The 25,165-nt window shown below is 38.6% G+C and overlaps 1 protein-coding gene across 11 annotated transcripts in view; it reads right to left on the reverse strand.

The window, feature by feature from the left end:
* Window positions 1-25,165, reverse strand: part of vav2 (vav 2 guanine nucleotide exchange factor) — a 106,319-nt gene that overhangs the window by 45,026 nt on the left and 36,128 nt on the right. The window contains exon 1 of one of the 11 annotated variants that reach the window (XM_077623426.1): window positions 21,656-21,774. The exons of 9 other annotated variants lie outside the window; for them this stretch is intronic. The gene's annotated coding sequence lies outside the window, so the exon portion shown is untranslated. Of the gene's footprint in view, window positions 1-6,087; window positions 6,212-21,655; window positions 21,775-25,165 lie in introns of those variants that run through there. One more of the 11 variants, XM_077623425.1, reaches the window with a different exon arrangement.

Here is a 25,165-nt window from a genome sequence, read left to right on the forward strand (position 1 = left end):
GGTTCTGTAAGATGAATATCCACAAGCCAATTATAATAAAATGAAAGCCTTTTTGGTCAACATTCGGTTACGAGGGAGTCACAAGTATTGAAAATACACTAAAATGTTAAGCAGCATGATGTAAATTTCAATGCTGGGTTTTTATGTTAGTAATTAAGCTATTTGTCCACACTTCTCGCCGCTATGTAAAATCATTGGCGCTAATAAAGATTGTGTGCTTTTAATGGAGATCAATTCCTTCTCACTATTGCATATTTAGCCCCACTAATGCACGGTTTTAGAGGAGTAGCTTGGTTGCTCTTTCGACTTTTAATGTTATAGACATGGGCTATTAACCCTTAAATCACCAAGGCAATGAACACGAGACGAGCTCCGAATCAACATCGGCGAGTGCAATTCCTGCCTTGCGCATATTCCTCCAGAAAAACCAGATTGTGCCCCAATTCCTACAATTTGCAGTCTCTCCAGAGTGCAGAGATTACCCGTGTCCATTTTCAGAGGAAAGTGGATGACTTTCCCTTCGCTGATTACACATCCTGCTTTGCTGTCTACAGAGAAGTATTATTTCTGCTGATGAAACCACCAGTGCTTTGTAATCTGTCTCGCTGCAGTTCAGAGATACGGACCAAATAAATCCTTTCTTTAATTAATCATTGTCAAAATGCATTCAGCTCGAAAAATTTCGCCATAGCCCTTCAGAGACACACTTTGACACCTTTTTATGTACTGTGCGTATTTAATAACGATGCAGGGGCGGAGTCTATGGACACCATAGAGTGGTCGCTAGTAGTTTGGATACTATTCGTAGTATAAACAGTGTATCGGTTTTTAGGCTGGGGTTCAAATACGTTAAAAGATTTGGACATACCTTGGTGTCCAAACCGCTACATAGCGCTCCATAGTATGCTAAAATGGGGGACAGGTCGATAAAAACAGTAGCATGCAAAAGTTTGTGCACCCTTGGTATGCTCAAACTGATTTGTATTTGACTTCTTTGGGAGTTTATAAGAAGAAAAGCCAAAAAGTGTCCGAGTGCAAATCACTTTTACTAATTATAGTCCAATAAATGTCAGCTAGGAATTTGCTGGAAAGTAAAGTTGAAAGCTTTAGTGCATATTGTTAGATGAAAAGAGATCCATTAGTGGCTTTGTCCTTTTTATTCCACTGCCATCTTGGGAACGCTAAGGTTCCTGATGGATGGAAGGCAAAAACGTGAGGCTATCTAGTACACCAATAGAAGGGTTTCTGTTCACCACCGCCCTTAAATACTTGATTAAAACGGAGTGAAAAAGTCTGCAGTTTGCAAAAGTTTTGCACAAAATAAATCAATCAAATGCTTGCCATTATGCAAATGCTTTGAGACTCCCACTTTCTTTTCCAGAGATGAAATCATCTCCCAGTAAGCTGTTTCTTAATGCCTCTAAACAGGAAAACCTAATCAAAGCATGAATACTGTTCACAATCATATTGAAGCATCACATCAGTTATAAAATTCACCAAAGCCAAACCCAACTGAGCAATCGTCAACTCCTTGACAGATTAACGACATCCTCCTGACTTTCTAAAATCAAATATACATATTATTAAAAAAACAAATCCCCCTGAAACGCAAAAACATCATCAAGATGCTGTTATATTAAAAAAAATACATAGGATGTAACCTGAAACCTTTAAATCTTAATTTTATCAATAAAAATGCATGCAAAAATCAAAGTTATTAGTTATTTGGCCGAGATTGAAACACGGAGCTGCTAATCATATACTTTAATGCTTTATGAGATCATCAACATTCCAATACCATATTAAAAGATCCTTGGTTTTCCGCAAGGATCGTTATCACCGCGCTTTTAAAATATTCATCACAACTGCAATGTATGAATTACTCTGAGGCGAAAATGAACAATGTGCGGCATGCGCCGTACATAATGACGGTGCTTAAAAATACTGGCCATTTCGCCATGTGGGGCCAATTTCATATTCACTCATAATCTTAATGTGATGGATCAAGACGAAGCCTCCACACCAGGGTGTGAAATACATCAGTATTTAATACTACTGTGAGCACCATATAACACATTTGGCCCCAAACGCGGCATTTAAGATGCAACACGAGGACGTGTAAGACAAAAAAGTCTTGGAGAGAAGCCACCACACATTAAGGATACTGTGGTTACATATTATACTACATATATGTGGTCACAATGTCATGTTTTAGTGCACATTCAATGTTTAATGGTCAGATAACCACAATATAGCTTAATTAAAGCACCTATTATTTTTCCCCTCAATCCAATTGACATGAATTGCTGTAATTTTTTAAATTAAACACAAATCAGACTATTGGATGATCATTTTAGGATGACTTGGACGTAAAACTTTCAACGTATTCTGTTTTTCGTGGTTTTATTAATGACCTGTCAATGATCAATACAACGTGCCTAAGAAATGCATCAAATGCCAAATCACTAAGTGGAATGTTTTAATAGGTTGTTTAATCCAGAAACAAATATTAGGAGAAACTGCTTGGGAAAAAAACAAATGCTTTAAAATGCATTGCTGTTACTGTTACTTCGACAGACGGATGGATGAGAGCAGGACTTAAAATGAAATGAACCTACTTTATCTTGTGTGCGGTCGATTGGTCATCGGTCTTTTGGTCGCCGGTCTTTTGGTCGTGGTCTTTTGGTCGCCCAGACCGCGACAACGGGCGACCAAAAGACCGGCGACCAAAAGACCGGCGACCAAAAGACCGACGACCAAAAGACCGACGACCAAAAGACCGACGACCAAAAGACCGACGACAAAACAAGGTAAAACAACATGGTCTACGCATCAATAAAATCCAACAATGGCCATGAGCAGTTTGTATGTACATGCGTTGTCCCTTTAAGAAGCTACATCAGTCAGGGTCTTAACAAGTTCTCCAACTAAAAACATTAAAAGTCCGCAAAATTTGGAGCTTTTCTTCAGCCTAATAATTACTAGGGCATTAAGTATGACTAAATAGTAATTTGCAGTTTGTATTTAGGGAATTTGAGCAACGATTTAAATGGTAATTATCAATAAACTTCCGGGCGACCAAAACACTGGCGACCAAAAGATCGGCGACCAAAAGACCGGCGACCAAAAGACCGGCGACCAAAAGACCGGCGACCAATCGACCGTGTACCCTTTATCTTGCAGGAAAATACGAAGAAACAGTATTTATAGTATTATACAGAAGAAATACAATTCTGATCCAGGCACATCCAGTTAGTTTAAAGAATAAAATAAAGCTTGGGTTGAAGGGGAAGATTGACATTTCTCCCCATCTAACACATCACAGAAAGTGTGAATAAGCCTGAGGTTTAAAAAAATAAATAAATAAATTCAACTCTATCCTTCAGATCAAGAAAGTAGCAAGAAGTACATGACATGTTGCGTCGATAAGCTAGAGGCAAAATCCATGTACCTTACATTTACGGGCCCTTAACAAATGTTCTGCAGAATATCCACTTGAATTGTGAAGAAGGCTTCAAAATTACATCCAAACAGTGATGGATTCATGGATTATGTTTTTAAACATAACCATTATTAACGCAAAAAGCGAGGTGTGAAATATGTTGACAAGATCGGAGAAACACCAGTGAACTGACCGTAACCTTTCGCTTATAAAATAGAGCTGAGGCAGGGAAAGCAAGGAAGTCTGACTATTGTGTCAAATTATGGGGGGGTGCTGGGGGGCAGGTTTTAAGGGCGCACAGCATGGGGTGAAGGATCAAGGCGGTACGTGTCAAAGTGTGTGTGTTCAAAAGTGTGTGCTCCAAGGAGAGGCTTCTTATGTCGGGGTACTCAACTGACACGGTTAACTTTGCACTTGTGTAATGAATCGATCCAAATAATTTCCGGGACGACTGGAAATATGAAATTAGACTCGAAATACGCAGTCGTTGAAATTCCAAACACATCGGAAATAGAACTCATCCATCTTTCCTTGAAAATGTTAATAACGATGTGCTTTCTCAATGAACGCATGGGAATGTGAGATCAAAAAACGAAAGGGATGTTGAAAAAAAAGATGAAATCCAAACTGAAAGCATCTGGCAGTGGAAAAAAAGGAAATGTAATAGACTACAAAGGAATTATATATGCATGTTGGTGCTATTGATGAGGAGGGACTTACACCTAAAGTGGAATGCGTTGGGTGTAAACAACGCTTAAACACGTCCGCACATGCACAGAGGGAAGCAGAACGTGTAGGAATGTGTGTTAAAAGGTGGGAGGAGGTGTTATTTTTACACAATGTTGATGTCCGTCGAAAGTTAGAGCAAACCCTCGGTTTCAAAATAAATTTTATGCGGGGCATACAAGGATTGGACTAACCAAATACATGTCTGAACTCAAAACTAAAGATTAAATTGAACTAAAGACACAAACACACCTACGTACATGTGGTGGAAGTACACCGTTATCTAATATTTCTCCCAGATAAAACTTACTATTTACTACTTATTATTGGATTGGATTGGATAACTTTATTCATCCCGTATTCGGGAAATTTCGTTGTAGGAATAGGAAAGGCATTTTAGACATAAATAGATAGGTAATAAGTGGGTTAATAAATAAATACATGAATAAATATATAAATAAATAAGCGTGTTGCTGAAGTATATATATGTATATATATATATATATATATATATATATATATATATATATATATATATATATATATATATATATATATATATATATATATACACACACACACACATATACATATATATACATATATATATACACCTATATATATACCTATATACATATATACACACACACACACATATATATATATATATATATATATATATATATATATATATATATATATATATATATTACTTTATATACTTAAGCAGTACTGAAAATTCTACTGTGCCAATGGTGACAATGTGTGTATGACTTTAAAGACATTCCCGTCCTTCCCCAGCCTTTAGTTTTCCACTCTACGCTTTTTTTTCCACGGTCCTTGACTTCAAAAACGGTTAAAAAGACGCATGGAAACGAGTGAGATCAAGGCAAATGTGTGGCCTCTGTATATGTGGCGTGTGTCGGAGCTCTGGGCTATGTATGCCACCACTGCGCTCAAAAGAGTGAACAGACGGACAGAAAAAAAAGAATAATGCATGCTGATTGGACCAAAGCTTAAGCGTTGGGTGACTGCAACGGTGTATTTTATTTTTTATTTTTTGTTTTTTACTGGTGAATAATTCTCGCTGCGGAAGCTGGATGATAAATCTGCCATGTTTCTAAGGCAAACCCTGCAATTATATTGTATCCAATTATAATTTTAAAAAAAATAGTACTTACTATGTAGACCACGTGTCAAAGTGGCGGCCCGGGGGCCAAATCTGGCCCGCCGCATTATTTTGTGTGGCCCGGGAAAGTCAATGAGTGCCGACTTTCTGTTTTAGGATCAAATTCAAATGAAGAGTATAGATTTATATTAAATTTCCTGATTTTCCCCCTTTTAAATCAATAATTGTCATTTTTTTAATCCATTTTTTTCTGTGTTTTCAGTTCAAAAATCATTTTGTAAAATCTAAAAATATACATAAAAAGGTAAAATAAACGTTGTTTTAGATCTATAAAAAACTGAATATTCAGGGATTCTAATCCATTTATTTAAAAAAATCTAAATATTATATCTAAAACGGTCCGGCCCACATGAAATCAAGTTGACGTTAACGCGGCCCGCGAACCAACCCGAGTCTGACGCCCTTGATGTAGACTATATTACCATTTCATAATTTATCCAACATGAACATGTAAAATATTAAAATGCTATTCCATTATCTATTTTTTCTGTGCTAGACATTTATTCTTTGAGTTCAATTGAGTACAGCTCAGTTACTGTCGAATACACACACAAAAGACGAAATATTCCAATTTCCATGCAGTTTTCCACCTCACATTAGCTCAGATTTAAACTCCGAATTGAAAACTTCATTTAGTTTCAGACCGACAAACAAACAAAAAACCTGAGCCTGTTCCAAATACCATACAAAAGACCTCTATAGAAAAACAAAACAAAACAAAACAGCATACCTTCAGATATCTAAACAGCTTGACTAGTACGCATGATACGCAGGCAACAATAATTCATTGAAGGAGGTCAGAACCCCTCTTCCATTCCCCAAAGGAGTGTCTTATATTCCGAGCAAGGAATGCTTTTTATTCCGCACCCAGACGTCTGCAGGCAGAGGCCAACCCACCACTAGTGGCAGATCACAGCCTCAAACAACTCTCTGTCAACTTGAACAGACAGAGGCTCATTATGGATCTCAGCACAGCACATCTCACCGAGGGGCAGATTGGATAAGATTGGCAGACGAGACAGAAACAGGGAGTTGGAGGAGGAGGATTTTCAGAAAAGTATGGGGGGCGAGTCATGGTGAGAAATAGAATATGGTCCTCAGTGTATCGAAATCAATACTTTAAGAGATGAAGGGGTGGGCCAGGGTCTGAGTGTAATATACGCGTTCATATATAGATATAATATAGACATACATATGCAGCAAACCAATAATATTTGGGTATCCTTGGCTCGGGATGAGCTTTTGACAAACTTAATGATTGAATAGTGATAAGTCAAAACTGTGCGCCAAAACACCATGAAATTGCTGCTCTGAAATGGGAAAAATTTGGTTTCTGAGAACCAAAAGGAAGAAGTTGATTGGCCGTGGCAACCCCTCAGACAACCCGAGACAACCCGAACGTGTAGTAGAAATTCTCAAAGACATCCATTCGTTTGCCAGCTATTGACCTTCCTGCTTTAATGTCCAATTTCCCTCCCTTATCTTCTCAGTCGCATTCAATGGCCCAAAAAGTCCATTTCTTCTTTAAAGCCATTTTCACACCATTTGGCCGTTTCCGATGACCATCTAAGAACAATAAAGACGTGTGCATCACCCAGTAATGGAAACCCAACTATATCAAGTCACCACGGGACAAGAAATTGCCAACCACACTGGTTACCAAGTGGATTTGCAACAATACATTGTCTTATGTATGTTCTAAAATGGTAACGCAAACATAATTGCAAACAATGTAGTGTTTCTTTTGATGTCATAAAAAACAACAACACAAAGTCCAATATGGAAGCGTTCTTAATCTTTTTCCAGGTCATGAAACACTAGCTCAAGCAGCAATCTGAACACAGTAGCCTATCCCACTTCAATATTATCACAGTATATTGCATTGTGGGTGTGCAGCGCTATATCTGAAAGGACGCCCTCCCACACAAATCAATGTTCATGGCAGCTGGTTGTAATGGGTAACGGTTCCTCCCATTAAGGTATACACAAGAATTCCATTTTCAGTAAAAGTAGAGACATACCTGTCAACCTCAGTCAATTGCTGCCCTTATTAATGATGGCAATTCCCCTTATTAAGCAATAAAAAAAATACAAATGCAACGTAGCACATATTTAGTCACATGGGCGCACTTAAAATTCCCAAATTTTCTCCAAACTAGATGGTGTACCCAATCAGTAAGGCCTTAATTCAAGCTTTTGTAGATGTCGCCATATGACGCTGACAACTTGACTGTCTATGTACATTGCTTGCTGACACGATATGGGCAAATTATTGCTGCAGAGCAGCATTGTCTCGCCAGAAGAAGTCAAGATGATGCAATCTCGCTAATGGCTGACAAGACATTGGTGGACTTTTCTGGCAACCACATAATAAATGTCTTGTGTGAAGAACACGCAGTTGGAAAGACAAGCAAGGCAGCATTTTAACTGCTAAGTCAGACCATATTTTAACATTTTCTTGCAGATAGATTCAAAGAGTGAAATGTTTCAATCTGTTTTTTGTAAAAATAATAAAAGGCGGAACGTCAGTGGCTCGGAAAAATGTAAAATAACCTCATATTTCTAAATGTATAGGTTTTGATTTTAGTCTGTTCTTACTAGAGACCAAACCGGGAAGAAAATCATTTTTTTTGGACGCAAGTTGAAGATAGAAAAAGGAATTGCTTAGTGTTGTCAATTTCAGTTTGTCAATTCACGGTTTCAAACATTACCTTTGGTTTCTACTGTCCAGATTGGATAGCAAAATAAGATTCGATTCACAAGATTGATCAAAATGAATGCATGACCTCACTGAAGTTTGGGGGGTTGGGGGGCACTTAATAATATACGTGACAGGATCGGCTTTTAGAAAAAGCCATCCCTCATTCTTTGCAAAGGCACTTTCAGTAATAAGCAACAGTCAGCTGATTCGTGATGGATATTGCAAGGCAAGTGTCTATTTACATACCAAACGACAAAATATATCCCAAAGTAATAACCTCTTAGTGTGTAAAATAATACACGCATACACAAAGCAGTTGTTTTGCTAGCAATCCCTTTCTAACAAAGTTAAATCAATGATAATTCATGCCAAACAGTTTGTGTTTTTTTTATTAACTGCCTTTTTTGGCTCCTAATTCTTCATGAGTAAACCCGATTCCATTTTCTTGCTTTGGCCTTGTGAGTATTTGAACACCTTTCGAATTAATGAGATGTGATTTGGCATTCTGGAACAGCAACACACAGACTCAACCTCAGAGGGATCGAAGGTAATTTGTTCTGTTTTAGTTGAAGGATCGAACCAACCTGGAAAGCAGGGAACGCCATTACGGTAATGGGATTTAGTGTGAGAATTGCTGGCGTGCAGGCATGGGGAAACTATAATATGTCATAAAAAATGGCTAAATTGGGTTATCCAAATGTTTGGAGGTGTTTTCCTTTGTCATAAGGTGTCAGATTTCAGCCACTAGGGACATTTTTGGTGCAGGTGGCATACTTGGTTGACTATTGATAGGTGTAATGAGGTTGTTTCAATGACACGCTAGTCAAGGATACACTAGTCAAGGACATGATGACCATGCATATCTTTTATCCCACTTTTCATTAAATGCTACATTAACTTAAATGTCTCCGAGAGGAAGAAGAAAGGATGTGCTTAAGGAACCACGGATTTGCCAAATAGGTCGAAAATTTGACACCTGAGGATGCGTATCTACAATCTGCTTTTATTCGCCCCACGTCGAGGCAACCGTTAAAGCGTTTAACTTTCTTTTCCCCTGCAAGGTTAACCTTTCGACGTTGTGTTTGCTTTATATGTCGGGTTCGTGGGAGGTGGTTTTTTTTTTAGCTGGTATATGTGTTAAGACTTGTTAAATGTAGAAAGAGGAATGCAGAAAGTGCGAGAGATTTGGGATCTCTGGGTTTTCGACGGCAGAATTCCGTGCTTTTTGAAGCTTACAGAATGTTGGAAATTTAGAGTGAAATCGCCGAGGGAACAACGGTAGCCGTTTTGTCTGGTGCCGTGACATTTCTGGCCCTTTGTGAATCCTACTTTGTAGAGCCAGATGCCTCAGGCCGTCCCATCATAGGGTTCAGAGCTTGGGCTTTAAAAGGAGGACAGTTCAGGCGCTATTGGTGGGGCTTTATAAACAAATGGGGGGTGAAAAAAATAGTATACCATTTGAATTTGTTGATTTGTATCAAGGGTGTCAAACTGTTTAATTCGAGGACCAGATTCAGATCTCATGTGGGCCGGACCAGTTTATTTTTTGTGCCAAAAAGTGGACTTACATCGAATGGATGTTCTTTTGCCAAATTTATTGTAACTCACTATTTTCAATATGATTAAGATGAGGGCGCACAAAAGAGCCATTCAAAGTAGTCTGATGTTTTATTCTAGTCACTCGTCAGTGTTTTTTCCTGTGCGTTTCGGGTCATTAATCTGTTGGGGAAGCAATGACCTGTGACGGAGTGGCGTTTTCCTCAAATCTGGTTGCATAATTCTCCTTAGGATACGTGAGAAGGCCTTTTCGTCTGAACCGATTTAAAAGCAAGCCAATTTTGGGTTTGTCTCAAGAATATTTAGGATTTTCACATAGCAGCCATTTCTAATAATCATTCTACCATTGTAGATTTGATTTAACCTAATTAGAGGGCAACAAATTATTGACCTTGACAAATATAACTACACATTACAAATATTTTTGACTGATTAAATGTCTTCCTAGTCTCCATTTTTACAAAACATACCAATTCCAGTATGTCATGTAAATTTGTTTTCCTTTGTAAAACTGTTGATTAAACACAAATTTATTTTCCATGTGTTACTAATACGATACACGACATTTTGCCACGCGCGAGTGGCCTAACCGGCAAATGAAATTTGATTTAATGTCACACATCTCTTGCTTTGCGGTGTTTGAAAAGCCATTTTGCGCCACGCTGGCACAGATGTCTTTTTTTTTCACTGCAATTTGGCTCCGAAGCAAGAACGCCAACTGGCACAGCTGGCATCGGAGCACCGACAGTATAAAATAAACTCGGGCCTAATTTGCACGCACACAATTCTTTGCTTTCTTTGCGAATAGTGCAATATAAACACACATGCCAGCTAATAAATGTTTTAATCTCAGACACGCGCGTAAAAATCCCATTCATTACAGCCCGCAGCTGCGGAGACGCGAAACTCCCAAGCCACGCCCACAAAACAGTGACTGCGCCTTTAGTGAGATGCTTCATGAAAAGAACAACCCCAACTTTATACCGTTCACCCTCGGCGTCGCCCGGAGGACCTGACATTAAAAATAAATCAAAAGTGCACCAGATTTTTCCCCTGCGGAACGAAAAGTTTACCCAGAGTAAACATCAAAATGCAATTTAGTTTGATCAAACTGTATTTACCCCTCAAAAGTCAGAAAAATAACCAAGATCTTCATATAAATAAAAAAAGTGATCAAAAATTTGTCTTGGTTTTGCAAAAATATTTTTGCATCTTGATTATTATTTTTCTGTCTGTTCATTTTCTGTATCGGTTATCCTCAGAAGGGTCGCGGGGGGTGCCGGAGCCGATCCAAGCAAACTATGGGCAAGTAGTTGGTGTTGAATTAGTTGAATTTAATCGACAAAAGCTAGTGTTGTCGTGTTCAACATTGCCATTGAAATGCAACCTGCCCAGCATAATTTATTGATTATATGATTAAAGTATGTATATGATTATTTTCCCCATGAAGTTGCTGCTAGGAAAACCCAATGTCATTCAATTCAGACTAAAATCCACCTCAAAAGAGTGAATAAGAAAACTATATCTTGGCATCCACACTGTCAAATGAACTTTCTATATTGGAAAAAGGAGTGAATGGTATAGTCGTGATAAAAAATATAGAGAGAAAACGAGAGTCACTGAGGAGCAGCTGGACATCAAACTAAATGTATCATTGGGAAAAAATACTCTATTTCTGAGTTAGGAAAGGAAATACATTAAATGCCTGATAAAAGAGCTGCGCTAGCACGGCTGTTCAGTTAATAATGTTATACTAGATAGTATAACATTGATTTGCTTGGATTTCTGTGCTACTCTTGAATTATCATAAAATAGGAGTCCAAATGGGTGAAAAAGGTGAACGAATGCAGTCTTATCACCGTTTTTGGCTCTGCTCCTTTTCAAGTGTGTTTGTGACCTTCCTGCATGGGCTGTTAGGATAACAATGTGGGTGACACTCCCCAAGATGATGTAAGCGTGAAAGTATGCAGCTTTAAAAACGCAAAACAGTCTCACATTTTGGGCTGGATTTAGTATAGAGCACATGTGTCAAAGTGGCGGCCGGGGGCCAAATCTGGCCTGCCGCATCATTTTGTGTGGCCCGGGAAAGTAAATCATGAGTGCCGACTTTCTGTTTTAGGATCAAATTCAAATGAAGATTATAGATGTATATTATATTTCCGTATTTCCCCCTTTTAAATCAATAATTTCAATTTTTAATCCATTTTTTTTCTTTGTTTTTAGTTCAAAAATCATTTTGTAAAATCTAAAAATATTTTCTGTTTTCCACTTTAATATGGAACATAATGATTAAAGGAGATTTTCCCTTACTAAGAAAAAAAGCTCAAATAAACACTTTTTTTAGATCTATAAAAAAACTGAATATTCAGGGTAACGGCCAAATATGACAATAGTCTGCCAACTAATGTGATCTGGTGCAGATTGCTGGCGCGGCATCAAACTAAGATGCATCGAAGCTGCGCCCATCACTTACGGTCCACGGCACTTAATTAAGACGCAACAGCTCCTTACGGAACGATGTCTTACTTTATTTCCCTAAGGAGAATAGTTGTAACGCTGATGTGCCTGCTTTTTTAAAATGTTGTGTTGGAAAAATAAAACAAGGACGTGCCGCGCATTAGACCATTTATTTACCCATTTACGGCATTCAATAAAATTAACTCAACAATTAACGATTGAGATTGACATACTAAATGCGGGTGTACTGTATATAGTATGTGTACATACATTTATCTATTTTATATACTGCTTCTGAAACAATAGAGTCCATTAATACTCTCACATCAAGTGTGTTATTTGACTCATTTTCTTCAAATGGTCCGTATTTTAGATAAAGTCATGAGTGATATTCTTTCAGAGAAAGAGAAAGCGCACCATCAGGTTTTAGATGAGAAAAGTTACGGATGACTTTGCTGATAGTGTGACCGCTATATCTTATTTATTGTGTGGCCACTTTCGATTTTGATAAGAGAAATGGTTGCCCAGGAGATTTTTTGATACTTTGTGCTTTTTCTACTCTGCCACTCTCACTAGACCAGTGAATGAATGAAGTCTTATCAGATCCGATAGACGCAACAACAGAGACGAGACGTGGCATACAGAGCAAGTCTTGAAAGAGCTCGGCCAAAAAAAGATGCCGTACGAGCGCCAAGTCATCTACTCGAACGAAGATAACATGCAATATTAATTAGAGCGTTAGCCGATATCACATTACAGGGTTTCTTATGTGCTCCTGAGAAGATGCATTGAGACATCTCGACAAAGTGTCTCCTGATTAAACGTAAAAATAGGATAAAGTGGCAAACGTAGGTATCGTACTGCCTTTCGGATGATGGTAAACAGGTGATTTCCATTATTACATAGCGAGAAATGTTAGGTTATAAACAGTAGGACCAAAAACTCTGATGCCTTGTCCTTATGCATAAACACAAACTAAAGCCAAACAAACAATATTCACCTAATTTGATATCATACTATTTTTCTGGACTTGCCAAGAATATTTCAAGCGGCAACCATACAAGTGGTTCCACATGTAGAAGAAGAAAAGAAGAAAATTGTGCTAGGTTTTTTTTAAAACATGAATTTGTGTTATCATGATGTCTAAATGCTAAGCTCCATTGACCAAGTAAAGACAGCAAATGTCCTCATGTACAGACAAAATAAACATCGATCTACTAGGCCTCACACACAGACATGACTAAAGTACAGTAAAGAACAGATTACCGTTTTGCAGTTTTTACCGATGCATGACTGAGCAAAACACACAGAAAACATGCGGACCAGTGAATCCCTCAAAACAAAGCAATCTGTTACAAATGTTTAACAACAACAACAACAACAGGAGGCACCATGTTTAGTCCATATTTCATAGGAATCTCCAATCTGATGAACTCGTGGAGCACTTTCCAGCTTTGTTTAACAACACACTAAATTAATGACACAAGTAAACAAGACGGATGAAAAGCCGAAGTCGCGGAATCGATAAAATATTCAGTCGGTGTCTCCGCACAATGGAGCCAACCTTGTTACTTATTCTGAGGAGCATTGGCTTGTTTGTACTTAATGAGCTTCCTCATTAAGGTACGGAAGAGGGAGGATGCGGGATATCAAAGGGCAGGTGAGAAAGTGTGTGGGAGAGATGTGTATGGGAAAATGATTTGAATACGCAGAAATATTCACTATAATTTAATGTCGAAAATAATGCAGATCCACAGGTTATGTTGCAAGCAACAACAACAAAAAGCCAATTAGCACTGTAGTCTTTTTAAGCATGACCGGACGTTTGGTCGAAAGACGTTTGGTCGACCGGACGTTTGGTCGAAAGACGTTTGGTCGACCGGACGTTTGGTCGACCGGACGTTTGGTAAAACGGACGTTTGGTAGAACGGACGTTTGGTCGCCGGGTTTGCTCGCTGTCAAATTATCACAGAGTTTACTGTTGATATTTTGATATTAGATATTTAGATATTAAACTCACTCTCTTTCTCTCTCATGATTATAATTTTGAGAGCTGGTTTCAACAGTAACAACCCAGCGACCAAATGTCCGTTCTACCAATCGTTCGTTCTACCAAACGTCCGGTCGAGCAAACGTCCGGTCGACCAAACGTCCGGTCGACCAAACGTCCGGGGACCAAACGTCTGGGGACCAAATGTCCAGGGACCAAACGTCTTTCGACGAAACGTCCGAGTACCATAAGAGTGCTCTGTCTGCTAAAGGCTAAGAAGGCAAGATAAAGTGGATTTGATTTTTATTCTTCATTTTTATACGGAATTATAGTGACATAGTTGGTAACGTTAAGTGCATTTGTGGTTTCGGACGAGCTGTTTGGGATGAGGAAACAGCACTATGAGCGTGTGGATGATGTTATGGTTTGATTTTTAATCAATCAAATTTGCCAATTTGTCGATATAGTCCAATGCAGGCTATATATGGACAATTTTTGAAATTTGTTAGAAGTAACCCACAGTCGGGTGCACTTGATAGTCTAAAAACATGGTCGATTCATAGTTCTATTATCGTAAATAAAGACAGCATTCAAAATTGTTCTCTTAATAAAAAATGCAAATATATAGCTCAACATCATATGACAGTTTTTTTCTTTAATTCACTCTCCAGTTGGCTAATCTCCAACTGTCCCATGAATCATGCTGATGTGTTGAGATCTCCTAAGAGATGACGCGATGCTGCATTAACCTCCTCGTGCTATTGGGCTGATGTCACCGACTCTCAAGCGCCCCAGGATATCTTAGCGTTTCTCGCTATCACACGATTGTCGGAGGTGACGCATTCCCAAATCTTAAGAAATACTGCGTATCACATCAAAGTGTGCAGTCACAGAAAGGACATAAAAAACACACTATGTAGTCCAGATCATTTTCTTTGCAGGTTAATCTGCCCAATAAATGAGAAAAATGACAATGTATGGCTAACATTTCTGTCTATCGATCTATCTTCCATTTTCCCAGGTGACTTATTTCTTTATTTTAACCATAGTTCAAAAAATTCTGGATTCTGCAAAGCTTGTAAAGTTCAAGGATTTGAGAACAATTTTCCAGTGAATAAGTCACACTAGCAAACAAATCAATAGCCATTCTTTAATAGTTTATTCAATGGAAAAGGGCAGCGTTTGCATCATTTTTTCTTGAACGCCTCCCTTTTGAAATAAACATGGTAACCTTATGTTACTACATGCATCAGCGCATTCTTCTTTTTTATCCGTCCCGTGATTTAAAAAGTGTTAAAAAATTCCATTGACCAAGGACAGCGACAAAGGCAAGAAATATGATTATCTCCATCGTTCAGATTTCTGTCGGCGCCGACGATTTTCAAGGAGGCTCAAGCCAAGGATGAATTAAAGCGGGGTGGAAAGTGTCACCTGCTTCATAATGCTAATCTCTTAATACCTTTGCAACAACCTGTCCCGCCCGATATTGAATAATGTCTCAGAAATAGTGATCCACGCAGGCGCAATTTCTAACTGCGATGGAAAATGAGGCTTAAACATGCGCGCATCAAAACATGATTTCCATGCACATTACTCTTCAAGTCATATTCCCCCCAAAATCAATTTTTCCCGTGTTTTAGATGTTTTTTCATTATTTCAAATTGTCTACACCAGGGGTGTCAGACTTGGGTTGGTTCGCGGGCCGCTTTAACGTCAACTTGATTTCACGTGGGCCGGACCATTTAAGATATAATATTTAGATTTATTTATTTTTATAAATGGATTAAAAGAACTGGATTAAAAGCCCTGAATATTCAGTTTTTTATAGATCTAAAACAATGTTTATTTTAGCTTTTTAAAAATATATTTTTAGATTTTTTAAAAATGATTTTTGAACTAAAAACACAGAAAAATGGATTAAAAATGACAATTATTGATTTCAAAGGGGGAAAATCAAGAAATTTAATAGACATCTATACTCTTCATTTTAATTTGATCCTAAAACAGAAAGTCGGCACTCATGATTTACTTTCCCGGGCCAAACAAAATGATGCGGTGGGCCAGATTTGGCCCCCGAGCCGCCACTTTGACACCTGGTCTACCCCGTATAACAACTTTTGCACGTGATTTTTTTTTAAATACATTTTTTTGTAAAACCGATCTCGTCTTCTCCATTGCGGCTCTAATCCGGATTGTTTCGGTCACTGGTCGCAGATTAAAACATCATCGTCTATTGCTAATATGCACGCAAATTCCTGTTTCCCACGCCCACCTTTTCACTATATAAATATAGCGCGTCAACAAGCAATGTACTTAGACAGTCAAGCTGTCAGCGTCATACAGGGACATCTACAAAATCTTGAATTTAGGGCATACTGATTGGGCACCCTGTCCACTTTGGAGAAAATTTTAGACTTTTAAGTGCACCCTATGTGAGTAAATATGCACCGTGCTGCATTTGTATGGTTTATTATCACTTAATAAGGGGAATTTCAATCATTAATAAGGGCAGAGATTAGCCAAGGTTGACAGGTATGTTATTAGCATGCAATGAGCCAACCATACGGCAGCAGTCACGGTGTCTTTTGTTCAAACCCTGTGATAGCATTCAAGCTTGCCACCTCGGCTTTCATTACAGATCAAATCAAAAGTGTTCCCCTTCAACAAATTTTACAATGGCTGAAAATATGGTCTTCATTAGCCACGGAATGAGATAAAAAAAAAAAAAAAAAAACGGCCAAGCTTTGTCGAGAAGTTGCCCTGAAGGCAGTCTTAAAAAGATTGATCTTCCCCACACGCTGATGCTTTGACTTGTATTGGAACGGATGAATCGTGATATTATCATGGATAAAACAGTTGGGGAAAGTAGAAAAAAATGCAAGAACCTTGAACGCGAGATGACTAGCGCCATATGATTCATAAAAATAACATAAAAAGATACATCGGGCAGCATAATGCCGGAAATTAGCCTCTTAAATTGTTGCTGTCTGTGTCTCTGGATTTTAGGATCAAATAAAGCCATGGCTATGAATATTTCACATAAACTAGAAATTGTGGATTCTACCCTTCGGACATTTACAGATCGATGGTCGAAGCCCCCGCAGGTTCAAGAAGAAAAACAGTGGACCCCATTTAATTTTAGCAATAACTTGCGATGATTTAAGGCAGCTATGTTTGGGAAAGTTTTGCATCTCCCTCAATGGCAAAGAATAGAACGCTTATAGCTTTGTATGTAATAAAAACACAGAATAGAAGCCATTCAACCATTTAATTTTGTGTATGGTTTGGTAAATTGGAGCTTGGCAAGCTTATGGAAGGCAAGAAAATCTAGGACCGTGAACCCAAATTCTTCAGGACCAGCCCAGATGGTCTGCTTTGATGGCAAAAAAAAAAATAGGAATGATCCCATTTTTTTTCTTTGGGATTCTAATTAAACCCTTTCGTGGATGTCTACTTTATAGTCATGCACAGATGGTGAATGCCTTTCTGAGGACAGATATAAAACAAACAAAAACAAATAGTAGCGCTGTGATTAGGTTAAGCCCTGGTTTATAGTATTATTTTACAGGAAAACATTTCAATTCATCCAAAGCCAAATACAGACTCACACAATTCTCGAGCTTCTCACACACAGAGAAAAGAGCTTCCTGGTTGACGTGATCTCAAAAACCAAAGTGGGTAAATAATATAATCCGCATTTAAGTTACGCACTAAATCAACAATTTCCAAACTCTACACAAAATGGATTTTCACCTTATTTCCAACTACATACAGCAATTAACATCATTATGACAACATGCACTAATTATAGAATATCCGAAAGTTGATTGTATTCGAGCATTGCAAGGACAGCAATGTTCAGGAGATATTTTAGTATAAAAACAGGAACTCCAGACCAAATAAATAACTTTAAAATGTCTTCCTGATAGTCAGCTAGGTCAAGCAGTAATTGCAATTGAAATAAGACAAACTATTGGCTATATTGCATAAGGTATTGCGTATACTAAAAAAAAAATAGAAGAAAAAAAAAAGCAATTCATTACAAAGTATTTGCTTCTAATTAATAAACAATTCTTACAACAATGGCTTTGCGACAATGGAAATTGAGGGCAAATCATTTTTTAGGCTAATTAACAGGGTCTACCAGCCAGCCTGTGATTGCCTCTATGCGTCCTAACAATATAGCGCAATAGCCACCATTTAGAGCCTCATTATTCCACAAAATTAGAAAAACAATTACAAGGCATTAGCTTGATGGCAGGATGGCCAAATTCCTCCTACATAAAAACATACAGCAACCAGCTGCGCAAACAGCAAAGTAGACAAGTATTTCTAGATAGCCAGTGATATTTGCTGGTTGGAAAGAGGGCGGAGCTTCATCGTGATATGTTGTATTGAACTCTCTGAGCATCATATATTTAGGAATTGTAGATCATGGTAATACATGGAGAAACAAAGAGAAAATGATGATGGTCGGAGAGGTCAATAACAGCAGCCAAACTCATCATTAAATCCCGACTTCCAGGAAGAGATGAATTGGGGGAGGTGAATGCGACACATGGTAGCAAAGCCCCCCGGGAGCAGTATTATTAGACAGACAGATGAGAAGAACAAAGGATAACGTGACAGTTTCCTGTGGTAAGATGAGGTCACACCGTGGGCAACAAAGAAGAGCCTAGGCATGATGAAGAAGCTTTCCTACACTAATGGGATCTTCCCAAACGCTCACTCGTCAGTCATCTTCAATTTCAATTCTTCTCAAAGTTCTTGATCTTTTTCATCCTCATTTAGATCTGTTTTTGTAGTAGTTGTGATTGTCAACAACAGGAAGGGTGTCATAAATTTAATCCTACCTCCCGGTTGGGACCTCTGTTCTATGTGTGTACTCTAAGTACACTGTTTTGAGAATTTTGGTGCCTCCATGGTTGACTGGTAATTGGCCTGAAGTGTCCCCTGTCCCTTGCCTTGACAGTAGTAGCTCTACCTCCATGACAGCCCTTTGCAGAACATCTATTTTTAAAAAGTACTGTTCCTACTGATGGGAAAATGCAGTGCATTTAAGGTCGCAACACCAGATTGAAATCGAAGAATTAGGTATACAAGTACAATAGCAATACATTAATCCCTCAAATATCGCCGACAATGGACCTATAGCCACAAGAAGACAAAGGACTTGGACTAAAACTCTCATTTACCTGTTTTTTTGGATTTATATCAAACAGAGAGGAACTATTTTCACTGAGTACAGTATTTAAAGTAGTCACATTATTAACATTACAGTCTTTAGATGTAAGATAAGATTGTAAGATAAGATGACAAAGACGCTTGGCAATTGCTTGTTCATATTGTATCAGTTTTTGTAACTATAGAAACATCGTAATCATAGAGACTTGACACTGATTAATCGGACTTTGCACAAAGTTTGTTCGTTGTCATGGAGACTTGACACTGATTAATCAGACTTTGCCCAAAGTTTGGTCGTTGTCATAGAAACTATACCATACCCTGTTTTCCTATATAAAGACTGACCCACTGTTCATTCGGAGAGAGTTGCAAGGACAACAGACTGTGAGCGCTTCACAGCTGTTCGAGCTCTCTCCCCATCCTGCAGTCTGTTAATAAACCTATTTCCTATTAAATTGATCTCACTCTTTCTTAACCTGCTCCTGAAGCTGTTTTTACAGATCTATCATTAGACACGCTTAATATAAAATATTAAATCACATTGTTGCGTGGACTATTCCTGAGCACTGGTGTAGCATATGCCTTAGAAAATCACTATGTTCTACAGTCAAAAAAAAATGTTGTCACAAACAAAACAATGTCTGTCTCTCCATTTTTTGCCAATGTTGATCGTGTAGTGGTGCCAAAAATTTGCTTGCATCCTTTGAGAGGCTGTCTTTCCCCACCCACCCAATTTGTCTCCCCTTTTTTAAGTGTGCTAATCCACCGTGGCAGATAAAGTTGTATCGTCACGGATCAATCACTAACGTGGCCCGTGTCGATCAAGGTGCTTTGTGTCTGTGTACTTTATGATAGAGATGCAAAGAAGAATATATTGTTGCCTGCCCGCCTGCCTGCCTGTCATGGCCTGATAAATGATTCCGTGTGAAATATCTCTATTAAATCTGCCTTTATCAGCAGGGAAAGGGGGCCTTTTCAAGCGTGTCATTAGCATTGCAATTTATGGAACTGCTCCCCAGCTCCACAAATCTACCCCCTCGAGTACCTGGCTAATTCAAACCAGATTATTGGAAATTAGGTTGGGCAGGTATTAATAATGCATCTGATGTTGACTGCAGCACTGGGATATCCTGTTTGTTGGTGTTTCACAACCGTTGCTGTTTTGGAGTCTTTAAACCAACTACCCGCATGATACCCTTTTTCTTTTGCGGACGTTTTTGTTTCAGATTATTTTAGATCATGGGTAATAAAGTGGCGGCCCGGGGGCCAAATCTGGCCCGCCACATCATTTTGTGCGGCCTGAGAAAGTAAATAACAAGTGCAGACTTTCTGTTTTAGGATCAAATTCAAATGAAGATTATAGACGAATAGGAAATATTTCCTGTTTTTCCCCTTTTAAATCAATAATTGCATTTTTTTTACATCCCATTTTGTATTTTTTTTCTTTTTGTGTTGTTTTTAGTTCTTTTTTTTTAAATCTATAACTGAATATTTAGGACTTTCGATCCAGTTCTTGTCATCTTATTTTTTTAAATATCTAAATATTATATTTAAAAGGATTCCTCTTTCTCTTTTATTTTTGACTGAAAATAAACACATCTTTAAAAACAATTTTACTCTATTTTTCAATGCAGCTAATGTTCCATGACAATGATTTAGCAAATCAGAAAAATATGCAATATGATCTACGTGCAAATTAGAAACATTAACAGCCCTTGAGTGAAAAGATTTTTGGCTCATTATGCAACTGCTTCTGGGATTAGGGGAGGTGGGGGTCTACTGAAACCTAGCTGATTGCAAAATGTGTCCAGCAAGAGAAAAATGCCTGACCTTAAATGTGGGCCGGAGTATTTCATTTATGGTCCAAAAATATAACTAACTTGCCGCAATCCATTTTGGTGAATGAATGTAGGTGAATTAAACATCTATTGTTGTCAAAAGAAGGTGTTTTTGTTAATTTGCGTCCCTTTTTTGTCACTTCCATTTTAAGGTACTTAATAGTCAGCTCTGGTCAATTTTGGACCATTTCCTATTGATTTGGAGGGACTTTCCAGGATGCTTCTTGTTTATTTGTCAGTTCCTGCTGATTGTTGGGACATTTTCGGATCACTTTTGGGCATTTTAAGGTTTTTTTTACTCACTCATTGAAGGCACCATTTTTCCGGCAGGGGGCGAATGAACGAATGCGATGGCGGATAGAAAATTCAGCAAAGTGCAGTGGTGCCAGAGGCAGGGTGCTCTACTTATTGGATTCTAAATCTCTCAGTAACCCAAGAAGTTGCTATTAAAGTAAGGTCCCTGGGGTGGACATAAAGAAGAGGCTATGAAGAAAGAGAAGAGGACAGATTTGAAAAGCTATCATCATTTCGGAGCAATTTCCTCAATTTATAAAAGCACATTAAATCCTACCGAATTCTGTTAAGAACAAAACTGGGGTCTTTCCATTTTTTAAAGTCCTGGATTGGAAACCATCCCTGATGATTCACGGCTTCTCTCTATATGTAATGAAAGCTATCCAGTGTGTTGACCGGCTGCATGCTGTATGCCTGAGCAATTCTGAAACCACACACACAACAACCGCCACACTGTTCTGGGCAGGATGGAACGCTCCGTACCAGGATGCCTCGGCGCGCTAGCGGCCTAACAAAGTCACCACTGTGTGTGTTTCTGCTATAAAAAATAAAAAAAACCTCTGCTGTCCATATTGGCGCACTGCTGCCGATTTAGTTGTTAATGCTGTTCTCAGCTTGGTGCCTTTTTTGCTGAGCGGGGCAAGGCCAACGTTAACAACGTTTCCCTTTTCAAGAGGAAACGGGCGTACACACGCGCTTCCAGTTACTGCGCTTCCAGAGTTATTTCAAGTCCGGTAATGGTCTGACCTCAAAATCTCGTGCTGCTCCACTACTGTATAATTCGGGCGCTTGAATGATTTGAAAACCTACAGGGAGCTTTCTGCGCCCATTAATGATAACGTATGTGAGGATTCCGCACGAGCGCGAGTACTTGGTAAGGACTGGAAAAGGGATGAATGAACCCCAAAAATACATTGACATAAGCAGCCACACATACACACAAATTGTGTGTAGGAAATCCTACGATGGGGAAAGTGAGGGAGGGTAGGCGTGCTGCGTTTGGCATTTAGCGAGATACCCTTTCAGCCACACTCTTTCATCACAAAGAGTGTGAGGTGCGAAAGCTGAGTGAGAGCACTTTCACGGCGAAGGGTGTGACCATTTGTTAAGGTTTATGCCACTTTGCATTTGTATGATTGACTGTACTTTTCATGCTTTGGAATTGTCAAGCATCGTATTGAGCGCTGCTACTCGCTATTTTAATCCTTTCTTCGGTCAATGTGCCAATTTGAGGACAATTTGATACACATTGTTGGAGTTTGTATGAAGATTTCAATTGTAATAAATGTTACGCTAGCTACTAGCTAGCTACTATTTGCGAATGGATTGTGGCCGCCTGGACGAACGTATAAAACTCAGCGTTTTCGATGACTCTTTTGCACAATTGTTCAATTCGGACACAGAAAATGAGGACTTTGCTTCCGTTGCCTTTTTAAAAACTTGTTTTTAGCGTGTGTCCATATGTTTAAGCTGGTGTATGTTTTGCCATGCCTGGCTGCGTCTATAAAAACAGTGCGTCCTTTGTGTGTGTAAAATACAGAAATAGCACTCGTTACTGACACTGCGGCTAAAAATACGATGCGCCGTATAGTCGGGAAAGTACGGTATATTAAATAAAAAAATACACACTTGGCTAGGCTATTTTAGGTAACAGTACACATCTAGGACTGTGCGTATTGCTTTGTTGTTGTTCATCTTATGTCCTCTTCATCTTCAACCAAATAAGAGTGATAACTAAACTTCCTGATTGGACGGCTTATTGCTTTATTATTACCACATCTTCCATTCACACAAGTGTCACAATTCATATATTTTAATTCCTTAGGCAATGTTCATAAATTTTAATTGGGAATAAAAAGGGGAAAGTGTGAACTTTACTGACACATTAGCGAGCCCACTCCACTGCCCACAACTGGATTGCTTTATTGCAACATGCAAGGAAATTAATGGCGAGTAGCACGGAGGAGGCCCTCAATTTTGTGGCCTCTGCAGGGGGCGTTAATAACACCATAGCAGTACACGACTGCTGAGTGCTAACTTTTATTGACAATTGAATTACGCTATGACGAGCACCGGGGAAATACAGACACGCTAATGACTTGAAATACATCTTCATCGAACACAAGAAATCCTGTATCCTTTCCTCGAACTACATTTAACTTTTATATCGATTCTATTTGTTGAATGCTTTGCTTTCTCCTTCGACGCACATGCAAAGTCTAACCTAAAGTTTATTATGGAGTTTTACCAGAAAGAAAGGATGAGTGAATACAAGACTGGGACATTGATGGATGCGGCAAAGTTCTCTTTGGCAAAATAAGGCTCAATTTTGCTCAAAAAAATCTGTTTTATAATTTATACGAGCAGTAATGGGATACGATGTCATCCTCAGTTCTTTGCAGGTTAGGAATCAGAGTGCACAGACTCCAGCAGAGATTTTATGGCCCGGGGTTTGCCAGAGAACGCTGGGCATGTGCAAATTCCACACGTATGTCCATCTGCCCATGACCGTGGAGGTCGTCCAGCAGTTGCGTGTTCCCCTGTTGATGAACACATTTAATGCTTTCCCCAGACTGCGTGGCTAATGATCCAAGTGACTTGGGTGATTATTTCCACTTCTCTGCGTACAAATGTCTGTGATTCAGTTTTTCTTTTTTTCTTAAACGCATAATTCACTGTGTGAGGGTTTGGTAGAAATCTTGACTGGCTGTTGTGATACAATAGTTGTGTGTGCGCTTTGCTAGGGCGATTTGTTTTCATAACGTGCGAACATAACTTGAGAATATAGCAGTCCATGCGTGGAAGAGTACCGTATTTTCACGACTATAAGGCGCACCACATTATAAGGCGCACCCTCAATGAATGACACATTTTATTTTTTTTCCATATATAAAGCACACTGGATTATAAGGCGCCTTGTCTATTTTGGAGAAAATTTAAGACTGAAGTGCGCCTTATACTCGTGAAAATACGGTAATATATTGAAGCCGATGGAAAAATATGGACGCAAAAAGGCAAGTGAAAGTGTTAGGGGTGTTAATATGTGTGTTCTCACTGAGACTATGTGAATGATTGTATTGCAGTCTTACTTTGCTATTCTATATCAACGGCATACACGTAAAATTCGGGGACAAGGTGAATGGATTCAGAAGTAGTATCAAAGCCGAACGTAATAAAAGCAGTTCACCAAATCTTCATCCATTTCCAAACATCATTAAACATCGCTGAACCCTTTTCTGTAAAGTCAAGGGTGTATGGCTGACCACCCCAAATTAATTTCTCCCAGAAAGACAAAGTCGCCAATTATACAGTCTGATAGGAGCTTTTATGAGTCACACCGGGCACAGACCATAACGTTGTCACGCAGCATGGACTGGAAGGAGACCTTTACTTCAGAAAATGAATAAATATCCTCTAAAACGATGTCATCGTGCCCCATTTGAGATGACGTCATCATCAGATCGCGACATCTGGACCAAGGGTGTCAAACTCTGGTTGGTTCGCGGGCCACATTAACGTCAACTTGATTTCATGCGGGCCGGACCATTTTAGATATAATATTTAGATATTTTTTTTATAAATTGATTAAAAGAACTGGATGAAAAGCCCTGAATATTCAGTTTTTTATAGATCTAAAACGATGTTTATTTTAGCTTTTTTTATTATATATTTTTTAGATTTTACAAAATGATTTTTGAACTAAAAACAGAAGAAATTGATTAAAAAATGACAATTATTGATTTAAAAGGGGGAAAATCAGGAAATTTAATATACATCTATACCCTTC

This window comes from Stigmatopora argus, chromosome 16, assembly GCF_051989625.1.
Source record: "Stigmatopora argus isolate UIUO_Sarg chromosome 16, RoL_Sarg_1.0, whole genome shotgun sequence".
Classification (NCBI taxonomy): Eukaryota; Metazoa; Chordata; class Actinopteri; order Syngnathiformes; family Syngnathidae; genus Stigmatopora; species Stigmatopora argus.